Source organism: Orycteropus afer, unplaced genomic scaffold (genome assembly GCF_000298275.1).
Source record: "Orycteropus afer afer isolate SDZICR_OR568_19922 unplaced genomic scaffold, OryAfe1.0 scaffold00348, whole genome shotgun sequence".
Lineage (NCBI taxonomy): Eukaryota > Metazoa > Chordata > Mammalia > Tubulidentata > Orycteropodidae > Orycteropus > Orycteropus afer.
This window is the reverse complement of record NW_006921935.1, coordinates 1,097,459-1,119,390: the sequence shown is the minus strand read 5'-3', so window position 1 is coordinate 1,119,390 and position 21,932 is coordinate 1,097,459. Positions and strand designations below refer to the sequence as shown.

At 38.0% G+C, this 21,932-nt stretch overlaps 1 pseudogene; it reads left to right on the top strand.

The window, feature by feature from the left end:
* The window catches only part of LOC103207053, a 29,923-nt pseudogene extending 8,750 nt beyond the window's left edge, over positions 1-21,173 (top strand).
* The last annotated feature ends 759 nt before the right edge of the window (positions 21,174-21,932 follow it).

Here is a 21,932-nt window from a genome sequence, read left to right as displayed (position 1 = left end):
TAAATGTACCACTCAAGAGATGAAGTTGCAGACTGGATAAGAAAACAAAACCCATCAATATGCTGTCTATAAGAGAAATACTTTAGAGACAAAGACAAAAATAGACTAAAAATCAAAGGTTAGAAAAAGATTTATCAAGCAAATGGAAACAGTGAGAGAGTAGGAGTGGCAATATTAATTTCTGATAAAATTGACTTTAAGCCAAAACCACCATATGAGAAGAGGAAGGACATTATATAATGATAAAAAGATCAATTGAACATGAAGATATAACTATAATAAATATCTATGGACCCAATTAAAGAGCCCCAAAATATGTAAATCAGACTTTAAAAGAGTGGAAAAGTCAAATAGATGACTCCGTAGTCATAGTGGGAGACTTTAATACACCACTTTCAATGAAATATAGAACTGTAAACAAACTCAACAATGATGCAGAAGACCTAAACAATTCAATCCACCAACTTGACCTTATAGATATCTACAGAGCACTTCATCCAACAACAGCATGATATACATTCTTTTCCAGGGTACATGGAACATTTTCCATGATAGATTATATGTTAGGCCATAAAGCAAACCTTCATAAATTTAAAAATATTGACATTCTACAAAGCATCTTCTCAGATCATAATGTTATCAAATTAGAAATCAACACTAGGAAGATCCATAGAAAAAGAGTAAGCACGTGGAAACTGAAAAACACCCTCCTCCAGAAAGAATGGGTAAGAGAAGAAATAAAAATAGAAATTCAAAAATTCCTTGAATCAAACGAGAATGATATCACAACATACAAAAATCTTTGGGACACAGCAAAAGAGGTGATCAGAGGTCAATTTATAGTAATAAATACACTCACCCAAAAAGAAAACAGAGCCAAAATCAACACTTTAAACCAACATCTCCAACAATTAGAGAAAGAACAGCAAGAAAAGCCTACAGTCACCAGAAGAAGGGAAATAATCAAGATTCAAGCAGAAATCAATGATACAGAAAATAGAAGGGCAATAGAAAAAATCATCAAGACCAGAGGTTGGTTTTTTGAAAAGATCAATAAAATTGACAAACCACTACCAAATTTAACAAAAGAGGGAGAGAATACAAATAACATAAATAAGAAACAAAATGGCTGACATCACAACAGAACCAACTGAAATAAAAAGGATAATATCAGCATAGTATGAAGAACTGTACTCCAACAAATTTGAAAATCTGGAAGAAATCCATTTGTAGAAAAATAAAACAAGATCTGTACCTCACACCATACACAAAAATGAACTCCAGATGGATCAAAGATTTAAATGTGAAACCTAAAGCTATAAAGTTCCTCAAGGAACAAACTAAGGGTATATTTAGGGACCCTACTATATGGCATAAATAGACTATCAAGCATAACCCAAAATGCACAAACAGCTGAAGAGAAACTAGATATTTGGAACCTTCTGAAAATCAAATGTTTCTGTGCTTCCAAAGACTTCTCCAAAAGCCTCAAAAGAGAACCTACACATTGGGAAAAAATATTTGGTGATTACATATCTGATAAGGGACTTATCTCTAGAATTTATAGATAACTCCTACACCTCAATAACAAAAAGACAAACAATCCAATTAAAAAAAAGAGGAGAAGACATGAATAGACACTTTTCCATGGAGGATATTCAAATGGCCAGCAAACATATGAAGAAATGCTCATGATCATTAGCCATTACACAGATGTAACTCAAAAGAACAATGAGATGCTATCTTGCTCCAATACTAGTAGCAAAGTTCAACAAGACACAAAATAACAAATGCTGGCAAGGATGTGCAGAGATTTGGACTCTCAAGCACTGCTGGTGGGACTGTAAAATGGTATAACCACTGTGGAAATAATATGGTGATTCCTTAAAAAGTTGGAATTAGAAATACCATTTGACCCATCCATTCCATTACTAGGTATATATCATAAAGAAGTGAGAGTCATGACAAGAACAGACATATGCACACCCATGTTCATTGCAGCACTATTTACAATAGCCAAAAGATGGAAACAACCTAGGTGTCCATCAACTGAGGAATGGATAACCAAACTATGGTATATACACACAATGGAATACTATGCAACCCTAAAGAATAACCCAGAATCTGCAAAACACCACGTAACATGAATGAACTTGGAGGACATTATGCTGAGTGAAATAAGTCAATCACTAAAGGACAAATATTGTGTTAGTCTGTTATTGTAAAAATCAAGGAAAGGTTTATCTATAGAAGGAAATTTTCTTTATTGTTTACCAGGGGTAGAACCGGAGGGTAGGGAACACTGTTAGAAAGGTAGACAGAAGTATTGATTTGGGTGAATAGAAGGGCAATGTACCAAATGTGAGTGATTAACATGCTGGAATTGAGGAAGAGAAAGACAGAGAGAAGTACATGAGAGGTACAGACAACAAAGATTAACCCTTTGCACATACAGTACTGCATTGTCAGTGAAGGCAAACATGGGTATATGGGTAAATAGATAGGTGGACAGGTTGAACTATTAGGTATGTCTATGAAATGGGGAGTTTACCTAAGACCATGTATAGGATTGTCAGGCAGTGTTCCTATAAGTTTATTTGTAGGATCTGAATTTCCAGGTGTATAGTAGAGCTGATAAGTGACAAGGTTGTAGTCACTTCTTGGTCACAGCCAGCTACCCAGAGGGTCCAAGTAGTTCAACCTGTGGGCTTGGGACCATAGTCACAGGGGACATCAAGTTCAATTGGCATAACATCCTACACAAAGCATTATTCCACCTCCTACTTTGGTGAGTAGCACTGGGATCTTAAAAGCTTCCAAGCAGCCATCTAGACTCAACGATGAGTCTCTCCTCATCCAGAGCAAAGAAAAATGGATAAAACCAAAAATTAATGGAAACCATTTGTCCTAGCGACTGGTACACCATGCGATCCTCAGCCTATACAACTATGAGACCAGAAGAACTAGATGGTGCCTGGCTACCACTGTCAACCACTCAGAGTGGGATCTATGTAGCAGATCCTGGATAGAGAAGGAGAACAATGTGGAACAAAACTCAAAATCATTTGGATATAAAATAAATAAATAAATAAAAATGAGGGGACCAGGTTTGCTGGTCTGATATAGCCTGGTGGAACCACTGAGACCATGGCCCCGCGCTGCCCTTCCGGTCTGGAATTGAACCCACACCTGTGGCTTTCAGACAAACAGAAGACAGGCATATGAGCTGAATATTTATCTGAGGTAGATACACTCCTTGGAGGGAACAATCACGGGAGAAAGAAGGGCTGTTTATGCACAAGGAGACAGCTCAGGGGGCAGGAATGCATGGAGGGATGGACAGAGGGAAGAGGTAATTATTGAGAGGAGGTGGGAGGGGAGCTGTTGCATTGTGATAAATTGTGATCAATATCATGAGACAAAGTGTATGTGAATAGCTGTGTGGAGAGTGAATTGGCTCTGTAAACTTACACCCAAATCGCAAAAAAAAAGAAAAAAAAAAAAAAAAAGAACAGAGTAAAACTGCCCCATAGAGTTTCCAAGGCTGTAAATCTTTATGGAATCAGACTGCCTCATCTTTCTGCCACAGAGCAGCTGGCTGGTGAACTGCCAACCTGCTAGTAAATGTATGCCTTAACCACTATGCAAACCAGAGCTCCTTTTGGTTTAAAATAGTGACTGGAAAACTAGGCTGCTTGGGTTCAATATCTGGCTCTAATGTCTCAGTTTCTAAATCTGTAAAATACAGAGGAAAATTGCTCCTGCTTCACAGGTAGTTAATTAATAAATATAAATTATTTAAGAATTATGTAAGCCTGGTATTTTTATAAAGATATTATAGTTAAATATAGAAAAGTTTGTATTGCTATTTTGCTATTAACTTAGGTGATATGTCTTCATCCATATAGCACCCTTAGAGTGTACCTGAAAATAGACTTAATAAGATACACTTTGAGATATAAGAAACATTTTCATGGTTAATGTGAATCTGAACATATTGGACAAAAAAATAATTTTTTTAAGTGTTTTTTGAAAATGGTCTTATGAATCAAAGCTTGTCTATGACTAAAAACATTGATAATTACTAGTATATTAAGACAAAAATTTGAATAAAGACTGGTAAATATCTGCTCATTGAATAACAGATATTGAACATTTAATTATAAAGAGTTCCTAAAAATAGACAAGGAAAAGACCAGCAATCCAATAGAAAAATTGGTGTCAAGCTATGAAAGGGTTCACATAGACACACCCAAAGAAATGTTGTTGTCGTTATGTGCCCTCAAGTCAGCCCCAACTCATAGCGATCCCTCCCTGGGTTTCTGAGGAGGTATCACTACGGAAGTTGATTGCCCAAACTTCCTTCCAAGGAGCAAATAAATGTAAATGTTTATAAATAAATAAAATAGTGCTGTAGGCTGCTCTTAATAAGAGACATTCATATAAAGGCATTTATAAAACTATTATTTGTCCAATTGACAAAAAGTCTAATAATTTCACCACATATTCTGGTGGTAAATCCATGTAATATGTAATAGACATATTCAAACATTCCTGGTGTAAACATAAAATACCAAAAGCACTATGGAAGATTTGGCAATATTTTGCAAAATGCCATGTACATTTAAATTTCCACATAAGAAAACTACTTGCATTTAAATATTCTTAATATTTATGCTCACTAATAGAAGGCCTGTATAAAGGTTATTATTTAAATGTTTCTTATAGCAAAAGTCTGGAAACAACCCAAATGTTTATGTACCAAAGGGACAGATTGAAGAAGGTTTATGTATTTGCGATACAAAGAAATTTACTTGCCTTTGAATCAGGTTTCTGGAAAGAGCCCTTGGAATTTCCCAGCAATAGAGGTGTCTTTGTTTTATTTTAAAAAAATAATATTTATTTTTTTTTAAATAATATTTTGGTAAAAGTTTATACAGCAAGTTGGGTTCCCATTTCACAATTCCCACACAATTGTTCAGTGACATTAATTATAGTCATTACAGTTAATTTTTTTGTTGTTGTTCCATTTCCAGTACTCTAGTTTCCCTGCTCCTTTATTTTTCATGTTTGTTTTTGAATAATTGTTGGCATTTTGGTCTCATTCTGATGGTTTTTAGGTATAGCACCAATATTACAGGTAATATCCTATATTTTATGTCCCACTGTATTTTTTTTTTTTTTTTGCTAAAAAATGATCTCAAGGGATAAATAAGCTTGTTCTAGGTTTAAAGAGTGTTTCATTCCAATAGTCTCAGACAGTGTGTTGTTCTCCATTGTTTCAGTTTGCCTAACTTTTTGTCTTAAGAGTTTGATTTCTGCTCCATATTTTTCTCCATTGTTACTAGGAACATCTACTGTGACCCTAGTTAAAACAGTCAATGATGGTACCTGGGTAACATCTAGTTTTCTGGTCTCAGGATAGATGAGACTGGGACTCCTGTCAATTTGTTTCTTCTCTAAGCTTTTGGTTACTATCATACTGTTTAGTTCCTGGTGAGTAGGTCAGTAGTTGCTTCTTAGATGGCTGCTTGCCACCTTTTTAGATGTAGATGCTACATACGTCACTAGGACACAGATTATAGGTTTTGTCAACTGAGTTGTCTCATGAGACTATGGTTCAAAGCTTTCATACCCCAAAGTCTGTCTTGCAAGTTGTTTCCTTATGTATGAGGTGTATTCATACGTTTTTCTTCAATAAATATATAAGCCTTGACACATGTATTTGTATTTATATGCACTTGTAGATACTTCTAACTCTTATTACTTATGTTCACACTTACATACACACTTGTTGCTACTCATATACCAATATTCCTATACCCATCAATATGTGTTCAAATACTAATTTTCACTTGGGTGTGCTGTGCTCACTACATCTACACTTAGTACCTCTTTCCCCATCATCACAAATGACAAATTTCTATGATCTAAAGCATACTTAAATCTCCCCCCTCCTCTTTCTGGTAACCACCAATGAACATTGGATTCTCTCTCTCTCTCTCTCTCTCTCTCTCTCTCTCTATATATATATATATATATATATATATATTCTTGACTTCTTATAAAAAGAGGGATAACACAATATTTGTCCTTACATAATTAACTTACTTCACTTAGCATTATGTCCTCAAGATCAATCCATGTTATATTTCATGAACTTATCATTGTTCTTTATGGTCATATAGTGTCCCATTATGTATATATAACACAGTTTATTTATTCATTCATCCATTGATGGACAGTTTGGTTGTTTCCATTTATTTGCTATTATGAATAAAGTAGCAATAAACATAGATTTTCATATGCCCATTTGTGTTATTGTTTTTAGGTCTCTATGGTATATACCTGACATTTGGCTGCCAAAAGGTCAGTTGTTCAAACCCACCAGCCATTCTATGGAAGAAAATGAGGCAGTCAGCTTCCATAAAGATTTACACCCTTGGAAAGCCAGTAGGGGTGATTATGAGGTGAAATCAACTTGATCACAGTGAGTTTTTTTTTTGGAGGGTATATAACTAGCAGTGGGATTGTTGAATCATAGGGTGATTCTATTCCAATTTTCTGAAAAAGCACCATACCATTTTCCATAGTGGTTTACCATTTTACAGTCTTATCAACAGAAGATAAGGGTTCCAATCTCCCCATATCCTCACCTACATTTGCTATTGTCTGGTTTTTTGCTTTGTTTATTTATAACCAGAGTAAGATGATATCTAATTTTAGTTTTGACTTGCATCTCTCTAGTGACTAATGATCACGGACATCTTATCATATCTTTGTTGGTTGCTTGAATTTCTTCTTTGACGACATTTCTGTTCACGTCTTTTGACCATTTTGTCTTTTTGCTGTTGAAGTGTTGCAGCTTTTTTTTATTATTATTATTATTTTAGCAATTAATCCCTTAATGGATAAATAATTTAGAAAGATTTTTCACAGTGAATAGGTTGTCTATTTACTGTTTTGATCAAGTCTTTTGATGAGTATAAGTCTAATTTTCATGATTTCCTTTTTGTCTTATTTTTGTGCATTCATTTTAATTTTTTTATCCTGTAACTACAAAAGATTAAGTTTAATCCTACGTTTTCTTTCAGAAATTTTATTGTTTTACATTTAACATTTAGGTCTTTGATCCATTTTGAGTTTGTTTTTGTGTGTAGTGTGAGGTAAGGCTCCTATTTCAGTTTTCTGCAGGTGGATATCCAATTTTTCCAATACAATTTATTCAGCAAATTTTTTCACCCTACTGAATAGACTTGTACCCCTTTTGGAAAATCAGTTATACATGGATGGCTGGGTGTAATTCTTAGTTCTCAATTCTCTCTATTTCATTTGTCTATGTGTCTAATTTTGAAGCAATATTGGCTGTTTTGTGTACAGTGGCAACTATGTGTGTTTTGATATTGGGGAGTATGAAGCCTCCTGCTTAGATTTTTTTGTTTTCTTTCTCTTTGTTCTTGTTGCTTGGACTGTTCAGGGTGTTTTTCCTTTTGATATAAAGTTGGTAATTAGTTTTTCCTTTTCAATAAAGAATTTTGCTAGGACTTGTATAGGTTTTGCCTTGTATTCTGTAGATCATTTTAGGTACAATTGATATATTCACTTTATTAAGTTTTCCGGTCCATGAGCATGAGCATGTCTTTTGTTTTTGTAGATCTCTTTTAATCCCTTAGGAGCTCTGGTGGCATAGTGCCTAAAGCATTTGACTGCTAACCAGAAGGCTGGAGGTTCAAACACACCAGCCACTCCTCGGAAGGAATGTTGGGCAGTTTACTTCTGCATTTAAACCGCCCTGGAAACCCAGGGAGGAATCGTTAGGAGTTGGATCTCACTCAATGGCACTGCGTTTGGTTTGGTTTGGTTTTTGGTCTCTCAAAGTAGTGTTTAATGATTTTCATGGTATAAGTCTCATGTCTCTGATTAGGTTAATAGGTAGTTTATTAATTTGGGGGTTATTGTAAATGATACCTTTTCAGAGCAGTCTTAGTGTAGAAGAAACAAACTGATTTTTTATGTTGATATTGTACACTGAAACTTTGCTAGATTACTTTATTAATTCTATCAGCTTTATTGTGGAATATTTAGGGTCTTCTAGGTAGAGGGTCAGGTCATCTGAAAATGGAGATACTTTTACTTCATCCTTTCCATTTTAGATAACTTTTATTTCTATAACTTTCTTGTCTTATTTCTCTGCTTATTACTTCAAATACAATATTGAATAAGAGTGGTGTTAATGGACATTCTTGTTTCCACACACAAAGGGAAGGCTTTTAGCCTTTCTCCCCTGAGTGCAATGCATGCTGTTAGTTTTGTGTATATATCCTTAATTATGCTGAGAAATTTGCCCTAAAATTGTATTTTGCAAGAGTTCTTTTTTTTCCCCAGAAAAAAGTGTTCAATTTTTGTAGAATGCATTTTCTGTATCAATTGATATGATCATAGGATTTGTTTCCTTTTTTATTGCTGTTTTTTTTTTCATGTAGTGGATTACAATGATTGATTTTTAATGTTGTTGTTGTTGTTGTTGTTATGTGCCATCAAGTCGGCCGGACTCATAGCGACCCCTTCTTGGGTTCCCAAGGCAGTATCACTACGGAAGTAGGCTTGCCCGACCTTCCTTCCGAGGAGTGGCTGGTGGGTTTGAACCGCCAGCCGTCTGGTTAGCAGGCAAGTGTCTTAGCCACTATGCTGCCAGAGCTCCCTTTTAATGTTGAGCTACATTAAAAATTGTAATTCTGGTATGAATCCCACTTAATATGATGTATGATTTTTGTTGTTGTTATTGTTATGTTGCTGAAGTCTGTTTGCTAGAATTTTGTTGAAAGCTTTTGCATCTTTGCTAGTTAGGGATATTGATCTGTGATTTTCTTTTTTTGTGATGTCTTTGCCTGGTTTAAATATCAGGGTTGTGCTGGTTTCATAGAAAGAATTTAATATAATTCTTTCCTCTTCTATGTTTGTGAAGAGACTTAATAGGATTGATATCTTCTTGCTGGGTTGACACTTTATTATGTAAAGTCTTTGTTATCTCTTGCAATAGATTTTGATTTAAAATCTATTTTATCTGATATCAGTATGGCTACCTTTGTTCTTTTTGGCTACTGGTTATGCAGCATACTTTTCTCTATCCTTTTATTTGCAGTCTGTTTGTGTCCTTATGACTATAGTGTGTTTATAGTAGACAGCAAAAGAAGAGATTCTGCTTTATTGTTGCTGTTGTTACTGTTCTTGTTATCAATTCTGCCACTCCATCTTTTGCATGGGGATTTTAGATGATTTACATCTAAGATTATTAGTAAAAATGAAGTGTCTACTTCACTCATTTTTCTACTTGTTTGTTTCAGATCTTCTTTCTTTTATTATTCTGACTTTTCTGTTGTTTTGCTTTCTTTTGTTTTATTTTTTTTCATTTTTGGCCACTATCATGTGATGCCATTTTTTGTTTTCTTTCTTCATTTTTTCTACATTTTTTTTTGGGTGGGGGGTGATTTTTTTTTTTTAGTGATTACCACATATATCACATTACACAACTTACGTTTATATTGCAACAACATTTAACATATAAACAAGAGTTAACATAAAAATGTCACATACTAAATCTCTTCCTGATATGTTCCTTCCTCCTCCTTTGCTGTTGGTGTGTCTCCATCAATATCAGTATACAACCAGGATTCTGTAAGTTTACTTGGTACTTATTTCTTATAAACTTGATGTTGTATTGTTTATGGGATTTAATTATGTAGTTTATTCCTTGGAAATATCATATACTTAGTCCTTATGATTATTTATATTGTATTTTTTTTCATAATCCTTCTCTCTGTCTTATTTATTTTTCTCATATATAGATACAAAACCAAAACAAACAAGCAAACAAAAAAAAAAGCCAGTGCCATCGAGTCGATTCCAACTCATAGCAACCCCATTGGGTTTCGGAGGCAATAAATCTTTATGGAAGTAGATTGCCCCATCTTCCTTTCACAGAGTGGCTGGTGAATTTGAACCACAAACCTTCTGCTTAGCTGTCAAATGTCTTAGGCACTGCACCACTAGAGCTCCTTTGTACAGATATAAGTATTATTTAATGGCATTTCTAATCCTTTTGGAGTATTCCTCAAGTAATATTTCCAAACTGGTCTGGTAATGGCAGATTCCCAGAGCTTCTATTTGTTTAGAAATGTCTTAATTTCCTCCTCATTTCTGAATGACAACTTTTCTGGGTTGTCAAAAGAACTCTTGGTTGTCGATTGTTTTAATTCAATACTTTATATATGTTGCTCCATTGTCTTCTGGGGTCTAGAGTTCTTAGGAAGAAAACTTCTCTGATTCTTATAAAGATTCTTGGTAGGTTATAGTGTGTTTTTCTCTTGTCATTTTCAGAATTCTCTACTTGTCTTTGGTTTTTAAGAACTTTATTGGAATATGGTACAGAGTTTATGTTTTTGTGTCTTTTCTAATTGATGTCTGTGTAACTTCCTGTATTTGTAGTCTTCATTCTCTGTTGTGGTCTTGGAAATTCTCTTTGATAATGTCTTGGAAAATTGTTTGTAAACTTTTATTGTGGTAGATAATCTGGGATGCCTATAATTCTAATGTTATGTTGTTGTTGTTTTTAATTTGTATTTTAAAAGTTTGTTTTACATTCAATATTACATGTACATTTAGGTTCACTCCCCATTTACCATGTCCAACCGTAACCCAGTCTCCTCATCTCCCTGCCCAGTAACCTCCCTCCTTCCCCCTCATAGATATGTACTCCTGTTTGTCCTGCATTTCCTCTCTATGAATGCTGCTGCTCTGGTGCCCCATGGTCAATTGCTCCAAAGGATACATTTCCATAGAGTATGTGGGTGTGTCACCCTGTGTCTAGTGGTCTGCATGTACATTTTGTTTAATATTGGGCTGAGAGCCAGCCTTGGGAGTGAGCTTTATTCCAGACTCATAATGTATCTCAATAGTATTAAAGTCCCATGTTTTCTTTTGAGTTTGTTCATATTACTTTGTTCTTTTGTCATTTCCCTTGAGATTTGATAAGTTTAGTTATATTGTCTTCTAGTTCATTTATTCCATCTTCTTTCTGCTTGCCTCTATTATCGAGTGGCTTTATTCCTCAGTTCCAGTATGTATCTTTGATTTTAGATTTTTTTATCCTTTCAATTGTTATTGAGTCTCTATTTTGTTCCTCCATTTGTTTCCCAATTTCCAATAGTTTGTTCTTTGTGCAATTTTTGCTTTTGTTAATCCTATTTAGCACCACAGTCTGAAATTTTTCAATTCTTTTAGTCTAGACTCCAAAGGAATACATTTCCTCTTCATGTTTTTCTTTTGATTTTTCCTTCTTTTTTTTTGTCATTTTGTGTTTTACTATTCCTGTTATTCTTGGGATATATTATTATTATTATTAGCTTTAAATTTTGTATTCTGTTTTTCTAGGTGAAATAGTGTGATTGGGAACCCTGATGGCACAACAACCATGTGCCCATCTTCCACCTTAAAGTCTGAGGTTCACAATACTAGCTGTTCCACCTCCGCAAAGACTCACAGCCCTGGGAATTCAAGAGGCAGCTTCACTCCACCCCATGGGTTAACTATAAGTCAGAATAGGTCCAGCAGCATTGGGCTTGATATGTCCTGTTGGAAATCACTGTTGTTGTTGTTGTTAGGTGCTGTCAAGGCATTTCCAACTCTCTTCTTGATTTTAAACCATATAGTGTCCCCTTGTTCTGTTCAAATGACAGCCTCCTGGTTACGGTACACGTTCTTCATGAGTACAATCAAGTGTTTGGGAATTCCCATTCTTCGTTATCCATAATTTGTCATGATCCACACAATCAAATGCCTTTGCATAGTCACTAAAACACAAGTAAACATCTTTCTGGTATTCTTTGCCTTGAGCCAAGATCCATCTGACAACAGCTATGATATCCCTTGTTCCATGTTCTCTTCTGAATCCAGCTTGCACCTCTGGAAATTCTCTGTCAATATACTGCTGCAAAGGTTTTTGAATTATCTTCAGTAAGATCTTACTTGCATGTGATATTAATGATATTGTTCTATAATTTCCACAATCTGTGGGATCACCTTTCTTTGGAATGGGTACAAATATGTATCTCTTCCAGTCAGTTGGCCAGGTGGCTGTCTTCCAAATCTCTTGGCCTAACTGAGTTAGTGTTTCCAATGGGCCATTCGTTTGTTGAAATATCTCAATAGGTATTCCATCAATTCCCGGAGCCTTGTTCTTTGCCAATACTTCATTGCAGCTTTGACTTCCTCCTTCAGTACCATTGATTCTGGATCATATGCCACTTCCTGAAATGTATGAAGATAAACCAGTTCTTTTTGGTACAGTGACTCTGTGTATTCCTGCCATCTTCTCTTGAGGTTTCCTGTATCATTCAATATTTTGCCCATAGAATCTCTCAATATTGTAACTTAAGGCTTAATTTTTTTCTTAAATTCTTTCAGCTTGAGAAATGCCAAGTGTGTACTTCCCTTTTGGTTTTTCAGACTCCAGATCTTTGCACATTTCATTATAGTAATTTGTTTTGTCTGCTCGAGTTACTCTGTGAAATCTTCTGTTCAGGTCTTTTATCTTGTCATTTCTTCCATTTGCTTTAGCTACTCTCCACTCGAGGGCAAGTTTCAGAGTCTCTTCTGTCATCTATTTTGGTCTTCTTTTCTCATCTTTTTAGTGATCTCTTGCTTTCTTCATGGATAATGTTCTTGATATCCTCCCACAATTCTTCTGGTTTTCGGTTGTTGGTGTTCAATGTATCAAATCTATTCTTCAGATGATCTCTAAATTCAGAAGGATATATTCTAGATCACATTTTGGCTCTCTTGGACTTGTTTTAATTGTCTTCAACTTCTAGTTTAACTTGCATATAAGCAGTAGATGGTCTGTTCCACAATCAGCTCCTGGCCTGGTTTTGGCTGAAGATATTGAGCTTTTTCATCATCTCTTGCCACAGATGTAGTCAATCTGATTCCTGTGTGTTCCATCTGGTGAAGTCCATGTGTGGAGCCACCATTTGTGTTGTTGAAAAAAGGTGTGTGCGATGAACAAGTCATTGGTCTTGCAAAATTCTACCATGTGAGTCCCAGCATTATTTCCGTCAACAAGGCCAAATTTTCCAACTACTGGTGATTCTTGTTTGTTTCCAACTTTTGCATTCCAGTCACAAGTGATAATTAACACATCCTGATTGCATGTTTGGTCAATTTCAGACTGCAAAAGTTGATAAAAATCTTCAATTTCCTCCTCTTTGGCTTTGGTGGTTGGGGCGTAAATTTTAATAATAGTCATATTAATGCATCTTCCTTGTAGGCATATGGATATTATCTTATCACTGACAGCATTGTACTTCAGGACAGATCTTGACACATCCTTTGTGACGATGAATGCCACGCCATTCCTTTTCAAACTGTCATTCCCGGCATAGTAGATCATATGGTTGTCTGATTCAAAATGGCCAAAACCAGTCCATTTCAGCTCACTAATGCTGAGAATATCAATCTTTATGTGTTCCATTTCATTTTTGACAACTTCCAGTTTTCCTAGATTCATACTTCGTACATTTCATGTTCCAATGATTAACAGATGTCTGCAGCTGTTTCTCCTCAATTTTAGTGGTGCCACATCAGCAAATGAAGGTCTCAAAAGCTTTACCGTATCCATATGAGTAAGGCTGGGTTTAGTCAGATGATGCAGCTCTTTCCCAGTTGCAAAAAGGGCAAGGAGGCCACATGCTCTGACCTCCTCTAATCCCACAAGAGGAAGACAGGATTACCAACAGTAACCCAAAGCCTATTCCTACAAGGCCAGACAAGCTGCCTCCCTCCAGCCCTTTCTCCAATCATTCCTCCCAAAGCACCCACCACCTCTCTCCTAGGTTCAATAATTCACTGCAGTGGCCACACAGAGCTCACAGATTATGGGCTTTATTAGGGAAGCACCACAGGCTACAATTCAAGTTAAAAAAAAATTCTGTCTCTCTCCCAGCCCACCGTCTCTCAGCCAACAGTCTCTCACAGTCTCTCCCCCAGCAGTGCATGTCCCTCAGTGTCTTTCTCAGCAATGCGTGTCTCTTGTGGCTCTTTACCAGCATCACGTGTCTCTTTGCAGAGTGCATGTCTCTTTCAACAGCACATCTTCCTCAACCAGCAGTCAGAGAGAGTTTTGCCTCTAGGAGGCCTCCTTTTGAGCCTGGCAGAGTGGCCAAGCTAGCCAATCATAGCATCAGAACTCTAAGCAACTGAGAGAGAGTGGGAACCTCCCAGAACATTGTTTTGTGCCACTCCCAACAGAAATACTCCAGGTGGGCAACTTTAGCAATCAGGATCTCCTCAGTTGCTAATAGCAATTCCCACCTTGGAGTTTACAAAGACTTATGGGTAGAAAAGCCACACTAAGTAATTTATTACACCACACCAATCTTATTTTTGAGAGCCTTCTAACTGAAAGGGACTATTCATAAAGTTGCACGGTAATTCATCAAACAGTGTTTCTTTGCTATTCATAAGGTTTTCTCTGGCCAATTTTTTGAGAAGTGGATGGCCTCTTCCTTCTTCCTAGTGTGTCTCAGTTTGTAAGCTGGGCTGATACTAGTGCACCATGTGCATCCCGCTGGGTTTGAAACACCAGTGGCTCAGCCTCAAAACTCACATCAACACATCACCATTGGAGGAAAAACTGACAGACAAGTTTCTCTCCCTATTGGAAAACTCTCATAACACCCTTACCTGGGTCCCTGTGGCTGACTGCTCCTCTGTCCAGGTTGCTGGGCCTTTTAATTAACTTTCTCCCACTCTCCCACCTGCTGCTTTGGGCGTGCCTGGTTTCCCTCTCTTCACCTGGATCCCTGCTGCTGATTTTTCCTCTGTCCAGGTTCCTGATTTTTAATCCCCTTTCTTCTGCTCTCCCATCCTGCTGCTTTGGGTGTGCCTTGGTTCTCTCTCCTTACCTGGACCTCAGCAGCTGACTGCTCCTCTGTCCTGGTTCCTGGGCCTTTTAATACCCTTTTTCCCCCTCTCCTGCCCTGCTGCTTTGGACATGCCTGAGTTCTCTCTCCTCACCTGATTCCCTGAAGCTGACTGCTCTTCTGTCCAGGTTCCTGGCTTTTAATCGCCTTTCTCCCACTCTCCTATCCTGCTGCTTTGGGCATGTTTGGTTTCTCTCTCCTCACCTGGCTCCCTGCAGCTGACTGCTCCTCTGTCCAGGTTCCTGGCTTTCAATACCCTTTCCCATCCTCTTCCATGCTGCTACTTTGGGCATGCCTGGGTTTTCTCCCTCACCTGGAACCCTGTGGCTGATTGCTCCTCTCTCCTGGTTCCTGGGCTTTTTAATCCCCTTTCTCCCACTTTCCCACCCTGCTGCTTTGGGTGTGCCTGAGTTCCCTCTCCTCACCTTGATCCCTGTGGCTGACTGCTCCTCTATCCAAGTTCCTGGCTTTTAATCCCTTTTCTCCCACTCTCCCACCTGCTGCTTTGGGCTTTCCTGCGTTGTCTCTCCTCACCTGGATCCCTGCGACTAACTGCTCCTTTGTCCAGGTTCCTGGCTTTTAATCCCCTTTTTCCCACTCTCCCACCCTGCTGCTTTGGGCGTGCCTGAGTTTCCTGTCCTTACCTGTACCCCTGTGTCTGACTCCTTCTCTGCCTGGTTTCTGGCTTTGAATTCCCTTTCTCTTGCTCTTCCATCCTGCTGCTTTGGGCATGCCTGAGTTTCCTCCACTCACCTGAATCCTTGAAGCTGACCGCTCCTCTGTCCGGGTTCCTAGCTTTTAATCTCCATTTTCCCGCTCTCCCACCTTGCTGCTTTGGGTGTGCCTGAGTTTCCTGTCCTTACCTGGACCCCTGCTGCTGACTGCTTCTCTGCCTGGTTCCTGGGTTTGAATTCCCTTTCTCCCACTCTCCCATCCTGCTGCTTTGGGCATACCTGAGTTTCCTCCACTCACCTGAATCCTTGAAGCTGACTGCTCCTCTGTCCGGGTTCCTGGCTTTTAATCCCCTTTCTTCCACCGGGCAGAGGAGCAGTCAGCCACAGGGGTCCATGTGAGCAGAGAGAACCCAGGCACGCCCAAACAACAGGACAGAAGGGTGGAAGAAAGGAGATTAAAGGCCAGGTACCTGGACTGACAACCACTGGAGGGTATTATTACCATTAGATTTTGTTCAGGGTTGAGTTCAGAGTTCTGAATATGTGATCTCTAGAATTCAATATGCATGGGTGGGAGGAAGTGATGAGTTGGTCATAGATGCTGATGTAAGCAGTGGGCCTCAACATTCCTGTGGTCTCTATTGGCTGTCTTGGTCTTTCTTTCATAGCATCCCTACAGAGGCTCTCCCACTGTGACTTGATTTGGGCCTATCTAAAGTATTGCCAGATATTATCCTAGTGCCAGCCATTACCATTGGTCTTCCTCACTGGTCCAAAGTATTTCTCTTACCCTGCTGCTAACTTCTCTTATTTCTAGTGCCTGACTATCTTGATTGTCAGTGAGATTCAAGGGCATTTGCTCACTGCACCATGATGTACCTTTTCTCATTTTCAATTGCATAGCCAACCAGCTACTATGACCAATCTGTGACACTGGGGGCGGGGGGGACAGGCCAGAGTTTCCACAGATTATCACCCTTTCTGTGTTCCTTTTGGGGTGTTTGAGGTGCTGCCCTGGCCTATCCAAAAAAATGAGAGTGATGAGTGAGTTACTCAGATGTTTGTGAGTACTTTCTCCCAACTTCCGTGTAGACACTACTCCTCTTTCCCACTTCTTGACTCAACCCTACTCTATAAAACCTCACCTGCTGCCTGGAGTTATAAGATCTCAGTCTTTGTTTGTTTTTATTCATTGTTCAGTGAGTTAGTTGTTGGGAAAGTAAGGGGAAGCATCCAATCACTTTGCCATCTTGCTCCTTTCCTGTCTTTGTTTTCTAAAACAGCCTGTCAACACTTAAATGTGTGCAAATGAGTGGGGGCTACACAGAGCTCATGTAGACAACCAACATCAGGAAGGGAGGCAACCAAAAAAACAAAATCACAGCCATTGAGTCAACTCAACTCATAGCAACGTTTCCGAGGTAGTATCTCTATGGAAGTAGATTGTTCAATGGGGACATGATGTAATCAATCTTGCATATTCAATGATTCAATCAATCATTACTATGGAATGAAAACACAATCTGACTAGGTAATATAGCCAAAAAAGGCCTGAGACTGGTATTTTCTAGGACTTCCTATATTGGAAAGAATATGTGATTTTGGAAGCATGTTACGCCCTGGGGACAATGGAAGCTTACATCTGTAAATTTCCCATACCTCGTCCCTTTTGTGTCTTTGCTTTTGTTATCCTTTCTGGTTACAATAAATGAGTAACTGTGGGTATAGAATGGAGGTCTGATGGCATTCCCAAAATTTGTAAAACAATGTTACCCTTTAGCACATTATTGACTAAAAAATATACTCACTTTTATTGCTTGTATCTTCATAATTGTCCTATAAAATACACGCATGATAGTACAAAATGTATAAAATTCCTTATTGTAAGATTTTAATGAATCATGCACATTCATCCTGAGCACATTGGATATAGAGTTCGCTCTGCCCTGTTACTAATAACTCAACAATTTCTTTGCACTCTTCATATAATGTTGTCTTTTATATGTTATCTCTGGTGATGAACCTCTACATTCATTCCTTACACATTATGCTCTTGTTTATGAGCTCAATGACTTAGGCAAGCTATTCGAGTGAATCTTTTCAATCTCTTTTGTCATAAGGATTCTAATGTAAAAGTTCTGTCCCCAAATCATTGCTATTGAGGAACTTTGGTCATGATAACCAACCCCCCTCCCCCCAAAAAAAGTACATACTAAACCAATTGCCATCAAGTTGATTACAACTCAGAAAAACCTTATAGAAGTTTAGAACTGCTCTGTAAGTATTCCAAAGCTATATATCTTTACAGAACCAGACTGTCACATCTTTCTCCTGAGCAGTAGCTGATGGATTTAATCCACTGAGTTTTTGGTTAGCTGCCAAGCACTTAAACACTACTCTCTGCTATCTTGCCTTCTGTTAGGAGAGCCCTCTACTACCACTATACTTTGCCATAGCTTCCTACTCTATCATGTTTCTATTATGGTCATCTTTAGCTATTGGGAAGAAAACAAAATTCTTCAGTGAATGTTTGATTTCCCTCAGACATTTTTGGAGAAAGGGTAGTTTTATTCCTGTCATAGCCTTTTACCCCTGAGGATGCTGTCTCACTCTCACATTCTTGCTTTATTGGTAGGGGTGGAAGAATAATGAAGACAAATACTTAACATTTAAAATAAAACATAATCACATACTTTCCCAAAGAGTTAGCTGAAAAGAGCAACTTATTTGTCCCACTAAGACATTCTCTCTTGACAGATGATTTATACTCTCTTTCACGTGAAAGGGAATTGGAGGGGAAAAAGTAGAGTAGAAAACAACCTGGAATCACGTTGATTGAATCTGCAATGAGCTTCTGATATACTCTGAACAAACCTATTCCTTCTAGTTTCCTAAAATCAGCTCCAGCAATAATATGTCAAACTCTGAATTTCTGCCCACATGATGCATTCCTAATCAAAAACTCACAGCCATTGAGTTGGTTCTGACACCTAGTGACCTCCATTGGGTTTCCAATACTGTAAATCTTTATGGAAATAGATTGCCTCTTCTTCCTTTCCACAGACCAGCTGGTGGATTTGAACCACTGACCTTCTGGTTAGCATCCAAATATGTTACCTGATATACCATCAGAGCTCCTTAAAAAATCAGCTTTCGTTATAATATGTCAAATTCTGCATTTCTACCCATAGTATACATTCCTAAGTTACAACTAATTAAGTCTAAACATCCTGGTTACTAAAATTTACTTTCAAAGTTGTTGATCTGTGGTTTTAACTTAAAAAAAAAATAGAGAAGAGAAAATGAGAAACAGTACTGTGGTAGTTAATTTTATGTGTCAACTTGGCTGAGCCTTGTTGAGTGGCTGGACAGCTGGATATAGTTATTTCCCATGGTGAGATTGGCAATTAACTCCATGATGGAATCTATTGGAGTGGCTAAGTAGCTGCTTTAGGGATGTAGTCTGTTTCCTATACATAAGAAACAGCTTTGGGAATGGTCTCTAGCTTATGACATAATTGAACCATGCATGTAGCCATGTCATTGTTCAGCAGCCTGCCATGCTCTGCTGACCTTGGGGCTTTTAGTGGACTTTAATTAATGGCCTGCTGTGTGGTTTGGTAACAACAGGACTGTACCTTTTTTACTTGTCAACTTTGGGCTTGTCAGTCTCAGCAGCCAGCAGCTGTCTGAGTGAAGAAAAGCCCCTAGTTCCAGTGGTCCGGGAGCAGGAGGCAGAGCTAAAGCCCAAGATTGAAGGGTTTTAACACAGCGCCTAGAGCCTGGCACTTTGAACTCAGACTTCTCGCCTCCCAAACTGTAAGAGAATAAACTCCTCTTTGTTCAAGCCATCCCATTTGTGGCATATTTTTGTCAGAGTGGCACTAAGTAACCAAAACAAGTAACCTTATCCCAAGTTCTGCATCAGTCAGCCTGGGCCAGATTACATAACTTAGCACTTGTAAAGAGTGAAAAAGTAAAATAATAGAGAATTATTAACACACACACATGTCAAAATATGGCCAACTCAGTGGGAAGGTATCAGAGCAAGGTTTATAGAAATCCTTAAAAAAGTGAGCAAACAGAAAACCAATTAAATTTAATAGAAAAATAATGATTCTGATAAAGATGACAATTATTGAGTTAAAAATGTTTAGACTGTAACTTAATGGAATAACTCTAGGACAGATTATATTGGCAGAAGTTACGATTTTATTAACTCTTGACTTTGTTTACAATCTGTACATGCCTTTAAAAAAATAAATAAATAAACTTGTTATATGAAATTTAAATAAATATATACATAATAGATCAAGAGAGTCAGGTTCCTGGGTGCTTGACAGCACCCACAGGGCACCTTGAGCCTAGTGGATTTGCTCAGCCAGAATTGACGTCCACACTGTGAATCCTCCTGGAGACACTCCAGTACCCCTTTAGCTAATGTTATTATAGGGTCAAACCTGACACTCACTCCTTAGTATGTTCATCTAGTACACCATAACCCTGTCTGAGGAGACCCGCACCACCCCTTTTTCTGCCATACCAAAGTGCTGTGGCTGCACTCCCCTTTTTCCTCTCCCTGCTGCTTTCCATTTTCACAGAACTTCTTACTCAAAAAAAAAGAAAGAAAGAAAGAAAGAATTCTAAGAAAGCCTAGTGACTCACTGTTTTTCAAAACTTTGAGAACTCAATTCTGCAGTGCCTGAGAAATACCTGGGCATTGAAATATTATCGTGTCCAGAGGCTCTACTTGTGGGATTTTAGCAACAGTGGCAATATGCACAGCCCTCCTGGAGGAGTTTGCAAAACTAACCCAGACTTTATGGACTTCATCCTCCAATAATGTGGTGAGGTCATCTGAGTTCAAGACCCAGATACAGAAATATGCACCACTGCTTCATTGGCTATAATCAGCAAGATGCTCAGTAGTTTCTTTGCTTTCTTCTGGATTTTCTCCACAATGAAGTGAAGCAGGTAACAGTCCAACTCTGAGAATTTCAATCATCTTCCTGATAATAAGAAAGGGAAACAGATGTTGAGGAAATACCCAGAATAGGAACATAGACACATTGGGGATATCTTTGTTGGACAGCTAAAGAACTCCCTGATTGTACTGATTTTGGTTACTGCAGGCCAGTCTTTGACCCCTTCTGGTAACGCTCACAGCCCATTGATAAATGATGTGGCCCTGAGGTCACATCAATGGACTGCAAATAATAATGGACTGCAAATGGACCAAATAAGATATGCTTTATGGAGATGAAAAGCCAACATGCTATTGATACCACGACAGAAAACGATGTATAAAGTTCTCCACCCAGATGTTCCCAAAGATCTTCATGCTCTGTCTGAGACAGTTCTCAGATTTCAGGATAGAAGCAGGAAGCTTAGTAAGAATTTCTTACTAAGAGACCTGATCTTGAAAGAATTTGCCTCTAAAAACACCAATCATATGGTAAACAACTTGTATGGTGTGTCTAATCATTCCAGAAACATCATAACCCAACTCCAAACTCAGTGATATGATGTTGATTCTGACTCATAATGACCTTCACTGGGTTTCCGATGCTGTAATATTTATGGAAGTAGATTGTCCCATCTGCCATCCATGGAGCAGCTGGTGGGCTTGAACTTCTGACCTTCTGGTTAACAGCCAAATGACTTATCCACTACACCACCAGAGCTCCTTAGAAACATACTCTAATGGAAAAAGTTCAATGATAAGTGAGTGAAACACATTCAATGACCCCAACATCACAACTATGGTCTCTAACCAAGGGCTCACCAGCAGTATCTGTTTGCTCTTCTACAAACTGGCAAGTCTACCCTCCCATATAGAGTAGCAAAGAGCTACATCTGTTTCTCCCATTGCAATGGTGGCCCATACTCTTAAGTTTTTGAAAAAGACACAATCAAACCTGACAAGTGGGAGAGAGATGAAAAATAAAAAAGGGGGGGCATTAGAGTATATACTATGAGGAAGCAAAAATTTAAAAATCACTTTTTATATATTTGACAAATCTTCTACAACAGTGTGACTGGAATTTACAAAGAAGGGTGATGACTGAAAAATATATACCTTTGGCATGAATTCATAACCTGCATGTGAACTCCTGCTTTACAATCCCCTTTAGCACTGACAATGTCTAAATTTTAAGCTTAAACATCTTGGAATCTGACCTCAATCCAAATTTTGAATGTGACATTTAATGAATAATTTATAGATGGCTTCTATTCAGAAGTTGCCATGCATACAAAAGTAAATAAAGAGAAATAAATA